This window comes from Pseudorca crassidens, chromosome 8 (genome assembly GCF_039906515.1).
Source record: "Pseudorca crassidens isolate mPseCra1 chromosome 8, mPseCra1.hap1, whole genome shotgun sequence".
In the NCBI taxonomy this organism is placed as follows: domain Eukaryota; kingdom Metazoa; phylum Chordata; class Mammalia; order Artiodactyla; family Delphinidae; genus Pseudorca; species Pseudorca crassidens.
Genome location: NC_090303.1, coordinates 49819022 through 49837857, shown reverse-complemented (window position 1 = coordinate 49837857; position 18836 = coordinate 49819022). Strand labels below are relative to the sequence as shown.

The following is an 18836-nucleotide window of genomic DNA, read 5'->3' as shown; positions in this document are numbered from 1 at the left end:
GGAACATGAAGAGAACTAGAAAAAGAAATCCCTACAATTACATTCAATGGGAATGGTACCACACTACACAAAGCCAAAGGAGTTATAACTCCAGTCACCAACTGGCCTATAAATATTTTATACAACTAGATGAAGAGTCGTGACTAAGGGGAAAAGTGTGTGATTTCCTCCCATAAAGGGAGAATTCTAAAACTGGAAGAGAACTTGGAGATCATCTAGCACAATAGCCTCATCCTACGGATGAGAAAACCAAGGCCCAGAGAATTCAGTTTCCTTTTTCAAGGCCTCCCGATGATTTAGTGAGCCAAAGCGAACTGGGACCAGCAAAAACAAAAGGGATTTTAATAAGACTTATTTCGGAAGTGTAACAGTTACCTTACAAAGCATCCCATGTCACATTTTAATATTTTAATATTTCCTGTAGGAGCTGAGCTTCCAGGAAAATGGAGTCTGTATCTTTCACTGATGATAGATTTTCAAGCCCAAGTACAACTAGTTTATCAGTGTCAAATTGGTCATAGAATTTAAAAAAATTTAGAGCTCAAAGAGCTTTATGGGACATTTTGCCTAAACTCCTAAATTTCTAGTGGGAAGCGGAGACCTAAAGAGAATAAACCCATTGTCCAGAACATGAAGAGAACCCGTGGATATGAATGCAAGATGTGCACTTTCCACGCTAGAAGCGCAGGACGGTCATTTTCAAAAGGCATTAGGGAAGACCTCGTTAAGAAGATGCCATTTGAAGAAAGACTTGAAGGAGGAGAGGAAATGAGCCATGTGGGTATCTGGGAAAGAATTTTTCAGGCAGAGGCCTTTTCCAGGAACAACAAAGAGGCCAGTGTGGCTGATGCTATGTGAACCAGATAGAGGGTAGTTGGAGATCAGTTCAGGGAGGTTATGAAAGGGCAGATCTTGTAGAGCTTCAGCAGCCATTTTAAGAACCTTCGCATTTACTCTGATTGAAATGGAGAGCTCCTTGAGGTTTCTGAGCAGAGGAGTGGTGTATCTTTTATTTTTAAAGGATCGGTCTGGCTGCTGTGTTCAGAACAGCCTGCAGGGGGGCAAAGATTAAAGCGGAGAGACTACTCAAAGGCTCTTCCCATAAATCCAGGCAAGAAATGGTAGAGGCCCAGACCTGAGTGGTGAAATGAGGTGGTAAGAAATGGTCAGATTCCATGCGCATTCTGAAACCTGACGAATTGAGTGTGAGGGAAAGGGAAAGAACAAGGATAACTCCCAAGTTTCTGGCCTGAGCAACTGGCATGATGATGTTGTCATTAACTAAGATGAAAAAGACTGTGAGGGGAACAGGGGTGGGGGTGGGATAGATGAGGAGTTCCATTTGAGACGTGTGAATTTGGAGATGTCTATTATACATAATGTGGATTTGTCAAGTGCACTGTGGATGTACAAGTCTGGAATACAGGAGAACGTCCAGGCCTGACATGAAATTTGGGAGTTGTCAGAATATATTTGGCACAGGTGGTACTTCCCTTTTCTTAAGCTAAACAAATACAAAAACGACATGTAATACATGAATTGCCCTTGACTGTACATCATTATCCACTTTAAAAAGCTAACAAAAATGCAACGAAAGAATGAATCAAACCTTATGAAATTTCAGGCTCCCTTTGCGATTGTGTTTCTGTGCTGATCCTAAATATCGGGAAACACTAATTTACTAGATGAAAACACAATCAGTCAACAAGGTACCACAGGGTTGCCTTCTTATGATTTAACTAATTTCCTTGCACATATACATCAGATTGATATTATTATTATAATTATTGTATCAAAGACGACCTCATCCTGAGTTCCTACACAAAATGATATTTTAGCCTGACATCTAATTACAGTTTTCTTCACTTTTCATGATCTGAGGAAATTGAGACCTAGCCTGATCTACTCTAACATCTTGCCTTTTCGCTAAGAGAGCAATTCAGAAAATACACAAAAGATGGGTTTCATGAGTATGTACTACCCATTAGCAAACAACATGAGGATCAATTAATTAATCATTAAATTTTCCCTATTAAGTATTTTGGCTTATACCTCTATAGTAAAGTCACTAATGAAAGTCACATATGCTGAAGTTTCATTTCCCTTGAGAGAATACATACTAAAGGGTTTAAATTAGCCTTCTTTAAATATATATAAATCACTCTCATCTAGAATATTTTAAATAAAACTTCCCACCTAGATTTAGGGAGCCTCTCTTTTAAAAAAAATTAGATAAGTCTAATTAATATCTATTCCCAGAAGGAAAATCTCCCTACCGGTTTTATTTTAAACTGAGAAAATAATGAATAATTAGAATGGTGTTGAAGAAGATACTTAACATGCGACGAATCTTTGTGAAAAAATGGAGGTATGTGAGTTCCACAGCTATTCTTTTAAGAGTAAATTTTTGTGCTGAGACAAGATTGATAGACTTGTCTGCTTTCTCTGCAGATTCTTGCCTCCCCCAGAAAAAAAAAACGTACTTAGGATGTATTTAAAGGAGATGGGAGATCAGAAAACAATACTAAAGGAAACTCAAGTAGAGGCAGCTGTTGGATTTATTTTGTTTTGGCAGTGTAGAAAGGTAACTAAAAACAGAAAGGCATATGGAAGGGGAAAAAATACAAAATTTACAAAAGGCATAAGCCATCCAAATACCCAAAATACACACTGAAAAATCAAAACACTTTACACACAGACCATCATCAGTGAATAAACAATCTGCACATGACATGTGTTCCCCTTTTCTACTCTTATTGTGAGAGTCTCAACTGTCATGTATCAGTCATTCAGTCAACAAATATTTATAAGCATCTCCTCTATCCCTGCACTCTGCTAGGCACTGAGGATACAGCAAGGAATGATCTCATGGAGTTTCCATTCTAGCAAGAAAGATACATATTAGAGCAGGCAATAGAAAGAGGGTGAGTATTTCTAAAGGGAAACCTCAGTCTCCCCTTCTCTCCACCGCTCTCTTACTACCATCACCTGTCACAAGCGATTCTCTCACTGCTGTCTTCCATTCCCCCTCTGTCCAGTAATTTCCACCTGATCATCCAAAGGAGTTCAGAATGCTACTGCCCAGGCAGGGGAAGTAAGCTCTTCATCTCCTGCATTGTAATTGGCATAAACTACTTATACAAATATTTCAATTCATCTCATATACACCTAGTCCCTTCTATGTACAAGTCACAGGAAGGCCCAGAAAAAATAAACCATGTTCTCTGCTCTTATGAAGTTGACCCTCTTAATCATAGACAGATATGAACATGAATAATTCTAACGGAAGGCACCATAAGATAAAGCATTCAAAGTCATGTATAAATGACATTGTTTGGAGGGGTCTAGGTTAAGGAGGGAAACACTCCATTCAAATCAGGAAAGACTACCCAAATAAAGAACGATATCTGAGATGTACCATAAAGTGCTTAGAATTTCAATAGACAGAGAAGATAAAGGGCTGTCCAATCTAAAGAAAAAAAAGATAGCAAAATCACAGAAATGGAAGAATAGGGTGAGAAGAAGGGACAGCAATTGTCTGGAAGGGCTGGGCGTGGAAAGAACATTTGGCTTAGTCTGTGTTTGTGTTTGTTCCCTTGTGTATCTGTGGGGGAGTACTTGTATACTTCTTGCATTTTGATGCCCCCATTACATTCTCAAAACTATGAAAGTGGGACTTCCCTGCTGGCACAGTGGTTAAGAATCGGACCACCAATGCAGGGGACATGGGTTCGCGCCCTGGTCAGGGAAGATCCCACATGCTGTGGAGCAACTAAGCCCGTGTGCCACAACTGCTGACCCTGTGCTCTAGAGCCTGCGAGCTGCAACTACTGAGCCTGCATGCCACAACTACTGAAGTCCACACGCCTAGAGTCCATGCTCTGCAACTACTGAAACCCACACGCCTAGAGCCTGTGCTCCGCAACAAGAGAAGCCACTGCAATGAGAAGCCTGTGCACCGCAACAAAGAGTAGCCCCCGCTCACCGCAACTAGAGGAAGCCTGCGCACAGCAACGAAGACCCAACGCAGCCAAAAAAAAAAAGTATGAAAGTGACAAAGTACTGACCTTGGACTCAGGAAACCTCGAATCCAATTCCAGTGACTGTGTGACCGTGGGTAAGTCATGTTATCTTTCTGATGTCAGGTTTCCTCTTCTGTGAAATGGAGAAGATAACCATATCTGAAAAAAAAAGTCCAGGGCTGTAATAGACAATATACCTTTGAAAACATCCCACACTATAAAGAAGACCATGAAAATGCTTAAGATCTTTCCTAATAGGTGCTCATAAAGGGTTTCGTTGTTTCATAAGTCAGTACAACCAGCCACAAGTCTTTATTTAATTTTAAGTTATCTGTTTCACTTGACAGTTTCACTGGAGATCACTCTGTCACAGCAAAATTGAGCCCACCATTACTCTTCTAAAATATTTTGTCTTCACAAAGTAATGATACAGATATCAACACCATCTGTAATATTTAACGGTATTTAATTTTGGGTTTGAGATTTCTGTTAGGGAGAGATGGTATATCACTTTTATTAAAAAAAAATCACAGCATCTAACATGGTTGTTATCACTTTCTGCAGGAATATTACAGTTTATGAAAGTTCAGCATAGCACTATAAATTCTTAAAATTAAGGAGGAGAAGAAGAAAGTGCAGAGGGGATAAAGGAATAGTTAAGAGGTGATGCTATTTCATTTCCTCTCCATGTCTGGAAGACATCTTGGGGAAAATACACATGAAGTTCAGGAACTGAGATAAGAAGCTTTATTGTTTTAAACTCATATGTAAATCTAGATTTAATAAAGACTCTCTTTCTTAAATCTCCAATTAAAAAGTTTGAGTTTTTTCCCCTAGAGTGGCATTTTGGTATATGAAACTTAGAAACTCACAACTGCTTTAGAAAGTGTTCCATATTAGATTGTCTCTGTGAATTTCTATCATTATGAAATGCAAAACAGTTTTCTTTTGAAACTCATATTCAATATCATTTCAATTTCATATAATTCTAATGCTTCCTTGTGTCCACAGTGGCAAGCAGATATTACTAAAATGAATTTTAGTAATATTTTCTTTTTTGAGTAGTCCATTGAAAGAGGAGGCCTACATCTCAATGAAATAAATGGTATTTAGTACGTATCATGCTTTCAAAATACTGTACAAATACCATTTGGTACAAGCAAATAAAAGAGTCACCTCCAAAACTGACGTGGCTACTCATATATAAGGACAACCCTTGTCACTGGCCTTGCAATGACATCTAATGTGATGGATAAAAAAAAAAAATCTAGGTAGAGTCTACTGTGTTTGCACATTAGGTAGAAGACAGCAGGACTTCCTGGAAAGAGCAGTGGTTTGGAAGCTGGAGAACATAAGTGAGCCATTGAACTTCTCAGGACCTTGTTTCCTCCTTGACAAATTGAGAGGCTAGCCCTAGACAGACTTCCTAAAAGCAAAACAAGCAAGCGAACAAACAAACAAACAAAAAAACCCGCATGATTCTAATCATCATTTATTTTCCAGTTACAAACCGTAAAGATGCACAGGAACTCCGTAGCAAATGGTCTCAGAAAATGACCAGAAACGAAATCAGAAAAAAGTCACACTGTTAAGAACTACAAGTCTTAATATCCTCATCTTTTCTCTCCTTTGCTCCCACCCTAGCGGGGGAGGTGGGGTGGAATGGAAGTGAATTGTTGGAGCAGACTACGAGAGAGTGCTGGAAAATCTTGGGAAAGAAATAAAGCTATTTAGTTTGTCACGTTTGGTTCCAAATGGATCTCTGGTAGTCATCCTTTAATGCGTCTCACTTGGCAGTCGCTGAGTCAGATGGGAACCTGTCTCTCTCTTAGATCAGACACAGCTCCTAAATTGTCTCCACAGTGAGTTCTTCCACCTCCATAACTCTCGGAGCACTTAACATATACTGACATGTTATTGCAGGCTATTTTTAAAGTATAAAACTTTCTTCTTAGATAGAACAAAGCACGCTGCATACTGTTTGCATTTGGGGTCTTTCTGAAACCACAGTCCCTAGAGCAAGGCTTTCCATACAGTGGTCTTTAATAAATATTTGCTTGTAAATTAATAAATTAATGTGGTAGGGAGATTCTGTAACAGCTCCCAATAATCCCCACCTCCTAATATTCATGCCCTGGTGTTATCCTTTCCCCTTGATTGTGGGCCAGACTTAGTGATTCTAATGAACAGAGTACAGGAAAAGTGACGGGATATCACCTGCCAAGATTAGGTTACAGAAAGAATGTGACTTCCATCTTGCTTGCCACCTCTCACTCTTTCTCGGAGTGCCTGATCTAGGGCCGTATTGTGGCCATATTGTGAACAGCCCTGTAGAGAAACCCATATGGCAGGGAACTGATATCTCCAGCCAACAGCCATCATGACCATGCCAATAACCATGTGAGTGAGCTTGGAAATTGATTATCCCCAAGTCAAGCCTTGGAATGACTTAAGAGCCCCAGCCAACACCTCGATGGTAGCATTGTGAGAATTTGTGGCTCACAGGAACTATGAGACTATAAATGTTTGTTGTTTTAAGCCTCTAAGTTTTGGGGGCAAGTTGTTACACGGCAATAGATAATTAATGCACTAGCAAAGCAATGAAAATCTCCAAAGAAAACATTCAGGAGTGAAACATTCAGGGATGTTTAAGCTTCTTGTATTGCTTTTCTTTGAAGCCATATTAGGAAAAACATCCCATCACCAATATTCCTCACCTCCACTCCATACATACATACACACATGAACCTTCAAGTAAAATGAACCAAGAACCTGTTTCTATACTTGTCATAATTTTGTGTTGGTCTATAACCAATTACATGCCATTAGAAAGATCAATCTTAAAAGTAAGAATCAAATCGAGAAGGGGGAGGTTTATGTAATCTTGACTATGAAATAATTAAAGATATGATTCATCCACAAGCACAGCCCATTGTAACCCAGGTGAAGAGGCTAAATAGCTGCTGCTTCCTCTGTCCTCAAAACCAGTCAACGACTGAGTGCTTCTGCCTGGAACTCTCCCCTTGGTTCTGGGTAGAGGAGGCAGATGGGGATAATATGAACAGTATCCTACTCCAACTCAACAATTCAGTCTTAACATATAGAAGTATGAAGCTTTATACCAATTCCTCTAATTTGAGTTAAGCCTGCATGTCCAGAGAGAGGAAAACATTAGGGCTGGTAGCAGTAAGCTCATGGAAAAAGAAGAGCATACTTGGAATGCACCATGAGCGCTCAAAACCTTTAAATATATTCTGGGAAAAGGGGAACAAAAAGAGCATCTGGGTTTCTCATTAAGGCCAACATACTCAGAAGACTGGCCATTTTCTGCCAAGTTCTACTGCCATATGCCAAAGGGTTTTGTTTTATTTTGTTTTGTTTTTTAAAGCTTTCTCAGCTCACTGCCTTATACCTCACCCATCTGGGGCACTTTCCGGTGCATACGTGCAATACTGTGGAACCACTAAGTCCAGGTTTCACCACCTTGAGGAAAAAACAGCTATACCCCAAAGCATAGCAACCATGACTTCCTGCTTTCCTAAATAAGCAAGAAGTTCTTCTTTCTCCAGGGTTCTACTAACCTTTGTATGTATAAAATCCTAGAAGTACAAGTTGGTTGCCCTTGGTGCTAGCTCCTGGAAATGCACCCCAGGAGCTGTATGCGCTAGAAGCTAGAGGAGCTGAAGATTAGCACGTCAGGACTGGGCCCTTAGGCAGAGACCCAGTGATCACGGCTCACAGAGCAGAGAAGACATTCATTCTTGGATGCTCAGTTAAAAATGAGTAGAAAGGTCATCTAAGAGGCACTCCCCAAAAGGTCACAGTCCTACAAGGATACCTCTCTTACTCTCACCATGTACCTTGATTCTTCTTTTTCCTCACACCCTTTATCCAATCCTGTTGGTCCCACTTTTAGAGTTTATCCTAAATCCAGCCACTTTCCACCATCTCCACAGCTACCAACACGAGTGGCTCTCTTTTCTGGACTACTGCAAGCTTCCTACCCCTGCCACCCTCAATCACAGCGCCAGCGATTGTCTAGAAACACGAAACTCAAAACCTGCCAATGGTTTCCATATCAGCACAGTATTTCAGGATCCGCTGCCTTCAGCAGAATGACCTCCCACTACCTTCCCCCTTGTTCTCTCAGCCCTCAGGCTCTCACAATGCTTCTCAATATGGCAAACTAGCTCCCCCCTCATGTCTCATGCCGCTTTTTCTGTGGTGTGTGCTCTTACCCACATGGCCAAGTGGTTCACACTCTCACTCCATTTCATTTTCTGCTCAATGTCCCTCCCTCAGAAAGGTGTTCCCTGAACATCCTGTCTCAGACAAGCCCCCCCAATACTCACACTCTTAATCACACCCCAATTCCTCATTTTTACCTGAAATGATACTGTATATGCATTTATTTCTAGGAAATGAGCTTCATGTTGGCAAACATTCTCCCTGCCTTTTTACTTTTATATCCTAAACACTTAGAGACGTACCCAGCATATAGTAGATCCTCAATTAATATTCTTGACTAAATAAAGGATTGAACAGCTATCCACGTGAGCTAAATGACCCAGTGGTCCCACAGGGACACATTTCTGACGAGGCATCTGCCCCTGCTGCCCCTGGTGTCTCAGCTGTTACCACCATTAACCTGGAGGCATACTGATAACAACTGAAAAATCCCCAGGTGGACCACACCCACTCCTGTGCCCAAACGCCATAGCCTGCTCACGGCCCTCACCAGAGGGGCAGGGCTCTGTCTGTTAGACCCAGCCATGGCATTCACCTAAGTGTGAAGGTGATAGAGTGTCCCTTTGATTTTATGCCCAATTAAGGGCACTTCATGCCAAGGCTGGCTTGGATGCTTGGGACACAGCTCTTCAATTTTACTCACATTACCACTTTTCTTGGATCTAAGGCTGCTACCAAGAGAGTGAGGTCAGGATGGATTCTGGTAGCGACTACCAGGAAGAAACCTGAAGGAGGTTTTTCAACACTTGACCGTCAGCAAAGAAGACAGTCAACATGCACCCTTCTCCCCCAAATTTTGTTCATTCAATCCTCAAAAAAAACTCAATCCTCTAAAGAAGATGTTGTATGTATATACAATGGAATATTAACCATCAGCCGTCAAAAAGAATGAAATAATGCCATTTACAGCAACATGGATACAACTAGAGTTTATCATACAAAGTGAAGTCAGTCAGAAGGAGAAAGACAAATATCATATGATATCACTTATACGTGGAATCTAAACTATGGCACAAATGAACCTATCTACGAAACAAAAACAAACTCACAGACATAGAGAACAGATTTGTGGTTGCCAAGGGGGAGAGGGAATCGGGAGGGAAGGATTGGGAGTTTGGGATTAGCAGAGGCAAACTATTATATGTAGGATGGATAAACAACAAGGCCTTAATGTATAGCACAGGGACCTATATTCAACATCCTGTGACAAACCATACTGGAAAAGAATATGAAAAAGAATATATAAATATAAATATATATGTATAACAGTCACTTTGCTGTACAAAAGAAATTAACACATTTTAAATCAACTATACTTCAATAAGATTTTTTTAGAAACTCAATCCTCAAAGCAGATTTGGAGTGCTGATCAAAGCAGATTTGAAGTGCTCCTCCTGTAAGTCACACCTGATTTTTATATCAATTTGTAAAATCAAACAGACATGACTCCGTTGAGCAGTTTCCTAACTCCATATATCAATGGATATATTAAAGTAAGGTGATGTACACGTAGATAGCCCCAAGCCCAAGGCTTGAATGAACCAAATGTTGTATTAACCATGGGAAAAATAGGGTACTTCTCCAAAGTATGACATTAGCAAATGCTCCAGATTGAGCATCCACTTTATAATAGGCCCTTTGCTCAACACAGGGGGATATAAAGGTAAGTAAATATCACCTCTGCCCTTCAGGAGTTGATCTTCTAGTAGGAGAGAGAGATACAGTGATATGAGTGATGAAACCCAAGTTTGTGCTAGATAAAAATTGTATCACTGGGCAAGACCAGGAAACACTTTACAGAGAAGATGATGGTTAAGCTGAGTCTAAGAGTGAGTAGGAGGCTGCCAGGTCATTTCAAGCAAAGGGAACAGCGTCAGCAATGGCCTAACAGAGCCTGACTGTTAAAGAAATTTACCTCTCCAGCCTCATCTTCCAACACAGCTCCCTGGGCCACTTCTGCTCTAGCCACAATGATCTACTTTTTGTTCTGTGAATAGGAATAATCTGCTCTTTCTCACCTTTGCAAATGATGCTCTCTCTGCCTAAAGCAGTTTCTCCTTGCCCTCAACTCCCAAACCTTGAATGTGAATAACACCTTCTCAGCCTTTAGGTTTTAACTTGGTATAACAGACTTCTATGACCTCCCTAAGTCTGAGTTAGATGTCACTCCCACATTCCCTGACTGCATGCCATAACTTCCCTACTGTAAAGCTAAACATACTCTAGAGTATCCTGCAGACTTTTCTATATTCCCTGTAGATTGCACATTCCAAGAGGACAAGACCATCTCTCTCCTGATCACCATTGTATCCCCAGGATCTAGCAGAGTGTCTGCCACATAGCTGGCAATGCATGCAGAATGAATCAATTGTTCAAAATTTCCAAGCATAGGATGGGGTTGGGGAAAGGTAGGTTATAAGATTGAATTTATAGATTAAGAATTAAAGCCTGAACGACCATGGGTGCCCTGCTGAGTCTATGTGTTATCCACTGTTCAACAGGAAGTCATAGAAGAGTTATAAGCAAGAGGAGAACAGCAAGGCAGCAATAAGAGGGCCTGAAATAGTGGCAGGGGGCTGGAGACAAGAAGACCAACTGCAAGAGATGCTGCCTTTAAGAAGTCATATCTCTAGGACCTGATGATTTATCACATGTTTAGGTAAGGGAGTAGGAGAGCAAGGATGACTCACAAAATTGGTGAGATGCAAGATCTATGGGGAATATCTTTATTTTTCTCTTACACGAGAGAGATGAGTAATATAAACAGTAGGATGGCCCTGGGTATTCCAGACTAAAAATGCGTCTGTTGTTCATTACTACGTGCCTTGATATCGGCAGCTCTGGAAGCTACGGAGACATTTGTACCCCCACGGGTGGAGAATGCAAAACTTCAAAAGGCTACTTTATAATTGAAATAGGAGAGCAATAGATAGGATGCCTTTTTAAAATAACACAGAATAAATCATCTTTAAGCTCTTTAAGAAATGCATAGTAAGTGGAGGTTGAATCACTAAATCTTGACTTAGGAAAATGACAAATTATCAGCCTAGTTTTTATATTACTCTTTGCCTTCAGATTATGAACTTTACCAAAGATGAAAAAAAATAGGCAAACAACGTCTCTCAGGAGATGTTTATCCAAGTGGAAATGCTGAGGAAACATTATAATAGAGATGGGGAAAGACACGCTTGATAAGTGAGAGAAAACTTCAGTGTCAAGAGAGGAAATGGTTTTCAGGAAACATTTTGAAGAGATGAGAGGGGACACCAGGCAATAACAAAATGCTTTCATATGGGTGGGAGATGGAGTTTCTGAAGGAACCAGAAAATCAAGAGGGATTGAGTACAGAGAGAGAATAACTTTTAAGAAAGATGAGAAAAATAGGAGGGAGAGATGGAAGCAGGCTTGTGGTTGGAGAAAATTATAAAGTAGCCCCCCGAATCTCACCCTGATCTGGAAAGAACAGAGAGATTGCAGACAGGCTTAGAACACCATCAGAATTCTTAATTTGGTAATCAAAGCCTTGGTTTCCTCATCTATAAAAAGGAGATACCATTAAGGTTTGTATTAGTCATCCCAGGCTGCCATAAAAAAATACCATAGACTGGGTGGCTTAAAAAACAGAAACTGATTTTTTCACAGTTCCAGAGGCTCGATGTCCAAGATCCCAAGGTCTGGCAGAGGTCGTTTCTGGTGAGGGCTACCTTCCTGGTTTGCAGACTGCACCTCCTCACGAGGTAGACAGAGAGAGAGTTGTGATGTCTCTTCTTCTAACGGCACTAATCCCATCATACCAGGGCTCTACGCTTATGACCCTATTTAACCTTAATTACTTCTGTAAGGGTCCCATCTCCAAATCCAGTCACATAGGGGCTTAGGGCCTCAACATATGAACTTTAGGGTGACACATTTTGGACCACAGTAAGATTGTTATAAGAAATGTGTGAAATGATGCAAAATGCATGTCTGGCACATAGTAAGTGCTAAATAAATGTTGGTTGATTTCAGCCATAAAATCATCATAGTTAAAGGCATCAGCTCTAAAGTAACCTATGCTTTTTCTTTTATATTTTCTAAGGAGTGGAAAAGACAACTGCTTCCTACTGCTCCTGAAAACTGACCAGCTGCCTAGCACACTAACATGTCCTCAGGCCCATTCTAGAAACATCACCCAATGTAGAAGTAGACATAAAAGAAGTAGAGATATGGTGAGACGTTGGAGGAGGAGAAGAAGGTGGGGAGGGAGGCAAGGACAAGGAAGGACTGAGGTCCAGTAGATTCGATCTTCGTCTCACACACCTACAGTATGCAGCTAAGTTATCTGATGAAAGAAGGGATATTAGAACTACCACCACCAGGGGTGTTCACTGCAAATTTCTACTGAGGAGGAGATAAAAATGCCACTTTTAAGACACTTAAGCACTAGTCTCATGCTATTCCGTTCAGAGAGACCATGGTCAATAGATCAGGCTAACATCTCAGGTGGGCACAAACTTAATTGGAAGGTTGTTTTGACTTACGAAAACCTCAGAGTTTGGAAAACATGCTGCTACTTTTACTCAAAGGGAAATGTATAGAACAGGTTCAAAGGCTAAGACCAGCTATGAATTTAAAGGGTCCATGGAAGTATAAGAAACACTTTTAAAAGGGCTATGAATTTTCCATTCCCTATTGTAGATTTTTAAGTAAAAATACAGCTAGAAAGCCACTATATTGAAAATCCAGGAAAATGTAGTCTGTTTGAGTTACTTAAATTATCACAAACCCACCTTCATATATTTTGAAACTACCTTCTGAAAAGGGTAAGATGTTCTAAGTTGAAATAATGCCCTGCTTGGCTCTACTATAAATAGAATGGCCATCATTTTTTAGTGCCTAGAATGGCAGGCACTTTACAAATACTGTCTCATTCATTTATTCCTAAAAACCCTGTTAAGGTTGCTATTATTTTTACCATTTTACAAATAAGTAAACCAAAGAGGTTGCTCAAGGTTATACAACTAATAAATGAAGGTTAGAATTCAAACCATATCTGACTCCAGATACATCTTCTCTCCTTTACCCCCAGACTCATCATCCTTAGGGTGTTGGAACATGTGAGCGTGACTAGAAAAATGGGTCAGGCTGGTTTAAAAGAAAAAGTTAGCATTGATTCTTAAATCTACGTATTTATTTTTCAGTATCATTCTTAAGAGTATTTACTTACTCAAATTTGTAAAAGTCACCTGAAAAATACCTCAGGACTGAAAAATTGCTCTACCATTCTAGTCACTTGATCATATAATGGGCTTTTTAGCTTTGATGCTAGAGCGGAAGATCTGGGTTGCAGTTCAGTGTTGCTGCTTCATAAGTATGTCATTTCGGGCAAATTGCTCATCTCCTCTCAGGATGCATTCTCGAGGGAGGATTATCACCTATGTCACAGGGAAATTTTAAGAATTACATAAGGTGAAGTCTGAAAAGCATAATCAACTGCCACATCAATGTTTATATTTTAAAAGCTGATGAAAACACTGCCAACATCTCTATTTCTGAATAAGGGCAAACAGGAGAGACTGCAAGAATTTTTACAAAGAACCCTAATGCCTGAGATTTAGGACTCATTACCATGTAAACTCCAGACACAATCAAAGTTGTTTTCAAACTCCATTGTTCCAATCTAGTTTATCTCTTTTCTCCCCCAGTTATTCTGATGGATTTTCACAAACTATGCAGACTTCAAAAACTCACTCTCTAATAACATACTCTGGATAATTGTTAGCTTCATGAAATGCAATTGCCTATACTTTTAAGTTATAATTAAAGGCATTACTTAAACCCTCAAGTGGCCTTTGGAAATCTGAAAATGGAAGTTGAATTCATAAATACTAGAGAAGAATAGGAAATCCCAGAACCCTAAATCAACTGACTCAAATTCATGTGAACTCAACTGAAAGAGAAGCCACCTCCTGCTTTGGTTATCACCACAAGACTTATACAGACTAATGTAACACCAGTGCTACAATTACTAAATGAGAAAACTGGACTCTTTAAAGTTCAGTACATTTACTGATGGAAAAACACTGTGATTCAGCTGAACAAAGGAAATGCAGTTTTAGAAAGACCCGTTGAGTAAGGGGCAATTCTAATCATGAAGAAAGTCCAAATGTGCCTCTGTGGCATCTGATTGAATGAGAATGGTAAGGATTGTAAGTCGGACATTCTATGATTTGGTCAATCTGGGACCATTTACCTCCTTTCTCATGGTATTATTCACTGTTGTCAGAGAATGACCTGATGAGCCATATAGAAAGACCTGTAGATTATTGCCATCATTGTCAGCTTGGGCATTCTACTTTTTAAAGAAATCAATTATTTGTCCACATTTTAATAACTCTGTCAGAAGAATTCTATGTTACCCACTATTCCAAAATGAAGTTAAGATCATCTCACCCTAAATTCCTGGTCCAAGTTCTATCTTTTTTTCCATGACTGCTTAAGCCTTAATTCTCTAATATCTACATATACCACAATAAACTAAATTCTACCCTTCCTACCTACCCAGACCATTAAAAGTAAAATATGGGCTTCCCTGGTGGCGCAGTGGTTGAGAGTCTGCCTGCCGATGCAGGGGACACGGGTTCGTGCCCCGGTCCGGGAAGATCCCACATGCAGCGGAGCGGCTGGGCCCGTGAGCCATGGCCGCTGAGCCTGCGCGTCCAGAGCCTGTGCTCCGCAGGGGGAGAGGCCACAACAGTGAGAGGTCCATGTACCGCAAAAAAAAAAAAAAAAAAAAAAAAGTAAAATATAAGTCTCTAAATATAGAACTAAACTCCCCTCTCAATAGTGAACAATTGTTTTGATTCTCCTGTTAAGCTCTCGCTAAAACACATTATTTTTTTACTCTTATGGCCCAAGTGTTGTCACTAAGATGAATAAGCCATGAACACTTCCCTCAGAGAAGGGTTTTTCACAGAAAAGTAAAACTTACATGACACCTCTATTATAAAATGTAGATGGAGTACAGTTCATACTGATCCCATCTTTCTTTCAAGACCTATAGTCCCTGATTTTCTCTTAGATTATCTCTTGCTATATCACTCCACTAACATTATTGTCTGGACCACTTTTTTTTCCTAATTAGAATCAGATTAATAGAGCAGAAAATGGCCTGACGTCATTGAATCCAACCTCCCACTTCAAAGATGAAGAAAATGAGATCTACTACAATAACACGTGTGATTGAGAAAACAAAACCATTCCCGTTAACCATGTAGAAATGTATGATAAATGGAACAGAAGAAGAAATTGTTCAATACATAGCCTGCCTCAAGAGAAAGAAAGAGGGATCCCCAGAGCCAATAAGAGAATGGAAATCCATTCTAGTAGGAATAGTAAGTGCCAAGTAACACTGCCATAGTTAGAGGTTTTGGACCTTACAACTGGTCAGATCTCTAGTGCCTCAGTTTCTCAGGCAGTGTGGACCGACGTGATAACTGTTTGTAGTGGCCATTGAGGTACATTCCGGAGATCTCCTTCTAGAGAACTATGCAGGCCACTTAGTTGACTGAGAGCCCCAGCTGTGTCCCTTGGGATTCATACTTTCCCTGGCTGCCCCCAGCCCCCCAGGCCTGAGCATAGCATGGGGTACGAGAGCCAGCCTGTTCCTACCTGACACTGGGCTCCTCCAACCAGCAACCTTTAGTTGAGGAGTCTCCATTAGCTTGGCCTATGTTTTCTGAGAACTGTGCTGTGGCTGAGATGCTTGCAATCCAACCCTCCCTTTGCTCTCTTCTTTCACAGGAGTCAAACCTACACTGACAAACCTAAAGGCTCTCCCAACCTCATCCTACTCCTTCCCCCTTTATCTTTCACAAGCACTTTCCAAAATATATGTTTTGCACATCTAATCCCATCTTGGTATCTGCTTCTCCAAGGACCTGAACCGACACAGAGTCTAAGCACATTTTTAATGTGGTATGATACATCAATTGGGAACTTGGGAAGCTCTGCACTAGAGAAATTTTCAGACATGTGCATAAGGAGACATTATGCAATGATGTTCATTACAACATGGTTTAAAGAGTAGAAAATTGGAAACAACCTAAATGTTTAAACATAGGGAAAGGGATATTTGGGGGTATATTTATTTAATGGTACAGCATATAAAGAGAATAAATAGAGCTACTGGTATCAACATGGAAGAATCCTACCAATATAATGTTAAGTGAACAAAAGTTGCAAAAATAGCCACAAACAGTGTGGCACAATTTATTTAAATCTAAAAATACATAAACAGTATTATGTAGTTTTTGAAAATTACAATAATTTGGGTAGCAAGAATACATATCAAGTTGATAATCTCTGGCATAAAAAGGAGAGAAAATAGGATAGGGTAGATTTCAATTCTTTCTGTAATATTTTATTCCTTTTCTTCAAGGACAGCAACTGTTAAATTTTATTGGTGAATACGTAGATGTTTGTTATAGTACTCCCTGTACATTTCCCTCTCTATATATATTTCTGAAATATTTCAGATTTGTCAAATGAAATAAAAATTTGTTGAAGGAAAAGAAACTGAGGTTCAAAGAAAGTAAGTGACATGACTAAGTTTACATATTTAGTTAATGACTGGCTCCCAGTCGTCTTGGCACCTGGACTGGCTCTCTGGCCACCACATGCTGCCTCTACTGTTATGTGTCCACCTAATGAGGAAGACTATGGTCAATGTGTCTTTCGTATCCTTCACAATACTTGGTACTGTCCTGGGTGTAAGAAAGTACTTAAAATCTACTAGATCAAACTGAAAAATAAGCATTGAACCTCTAATGCAAAATTATTTTACCCCTGGAATTATACTCCAAGAGAAGAAATCTCATGCTACACTTCTGGCGGCTAAGTGTTGGGGAATGTGCAGGTCATGCACTCAGCAGGCCTGGTGGGCCTAAGTGTCAGCCCAGATTTTGTCCAGAGGCACCAAAAAAATTGGGAGGGAGTTGCCTAAAAAATCAGACATTAAACTAAAAATCTGAAGGCACTTGAAGTCTACCCATAACATATAGGTGATTTTGGAGAGCTTACAGTCTTCCTCTGAAGATTTACATTTACAAGAGCCCTACCACTCGCTGTACTCAGGAACTCCTTTGTTCAGAAACTGGGAACTTCAACGGCTCCACTCTATGCCTTTCAGTGATGAGGCAGGCTCCTTCTTCCCTGAACAGAAAGTGACCCTGGATCCTGTGGTCCTACAGAATGCAGCTGAAGATATATAGTGTCCATTCTCAAGAGCTCTCCAATCTACAACACGTGTAAGGCCAACAGCAGCCCAAACAAAACATACTCAGCTATTTTAAACCTAAAAATAAATGGGCTAATAACCACACACAGAAAAGAACAATTAGGTTGTACATGTATTAGAATCCTTTTTTGCATTCCTATTGTGAAAGGTGATTTTTTTAATGTTAGTATAACCTAATACCTTTATACTAATTTTGATTACATGAAAATTTGAGGTGAATATGTCCTTGAGGGTAAGCTTTGTCTTTTTCATCAGTATATTTTTAAAAGCTGGCCAAGTGCTTGGCACATTATTAATGTTTGTTGACTGTATGAAAGGATGAATAAATGAGTATAAGCGAAATTAAGACATATTTCTTACTGACAGACACTAATGACTAAAAAAGGGTTCCAACAAATGAGCAGTTGACAATTAAAGTGTAAATAGGAATCTAATGAATGTTCTAATTGATCTTCCCTGCTTTAAAATGTAGCCAGTATTTTTTAACCTTGAGATACAATGCTCAGCAAATTAGTAGACTGTCCTTGTGCAAAAATCTCTTTCATCAATCTAATAGTTTGTCTGCCCAACTACAGGCTTTAAGACCTCTGCCAAAGTAGCGTTTTGTTTTGTTACTCTTAATAAGAATTACCTCTTAGTAACAGATTCATATACAGATGTGTAGTTTAGCACTTTGGACTTCTGTGACAATAGTGAGAATATGTTAAATTTTTTTTAGGTCTTCAAAGTTAATAAACCTGAGAGGGTAAAGAAAACTTTCATTCTTTCTGGATAATTCTGCCACCAGGAAAACAATATACCTCTAGTGTCTGAATAAGGTTTTAACAACATGTCTTTTAAAAATTGATTCTTTCTCTTTTGTTTTACAGAAGCCTCAAGATAATGGGTGCTAAACATTCTTAAACCCATTGAGGAGTTTGATACCATCTATACAAGGACTGCTAAAAGGTGGTAAAAAATTTTTTCTTTTTTTTAAAAATTTTAACCCTGACTGTAGGAATTGGAATTTTAAAATAAGATTTTGTATAAGAGCTGTTGGTGAGTACTGAATCCCACTCAGTCCCCAGGCAGGAAGGGTTAGGTACGCTTTCCCTCAGCTCAAACCCCAGGAATGTGGCTTCACTGGAACCACTTAAAGAGCTGAAGCTACTGCCCCAGCTACTGACAGAGGACCATGGAATATGGAAAAACTCTATTCTGATGGAAGACAAAGAAAGACTGCCACCAAGAAAGATAGCAAAAGAGTTTCTTGGTGCAACGTATGTGTGAGAGTTTACTGTGAATGCAAG

General features: G+C 39.8%; 1 long non-coding RNA gene across 1 annotated transcript in view; it reads right to left on the bottom strand.

Annotated features, from left to right (window-relative positions):
* LOC137229054 (uncharacterized) overlaps positions 1-18836 on the bottom strand; it is a 206380-nt gene that overhangs the window by 177098 nt on the left and 10446 nt on the right. The window contains exon 2 of the long non-coding RNA XR_010945516.1: positions 4068-4181. This is a non-coding gene — a long non-coding RNA (uncharacterized lncRNA). The remainder of the gene's footprint in view (positions 1-4067; positions 4182-18836) is intronic.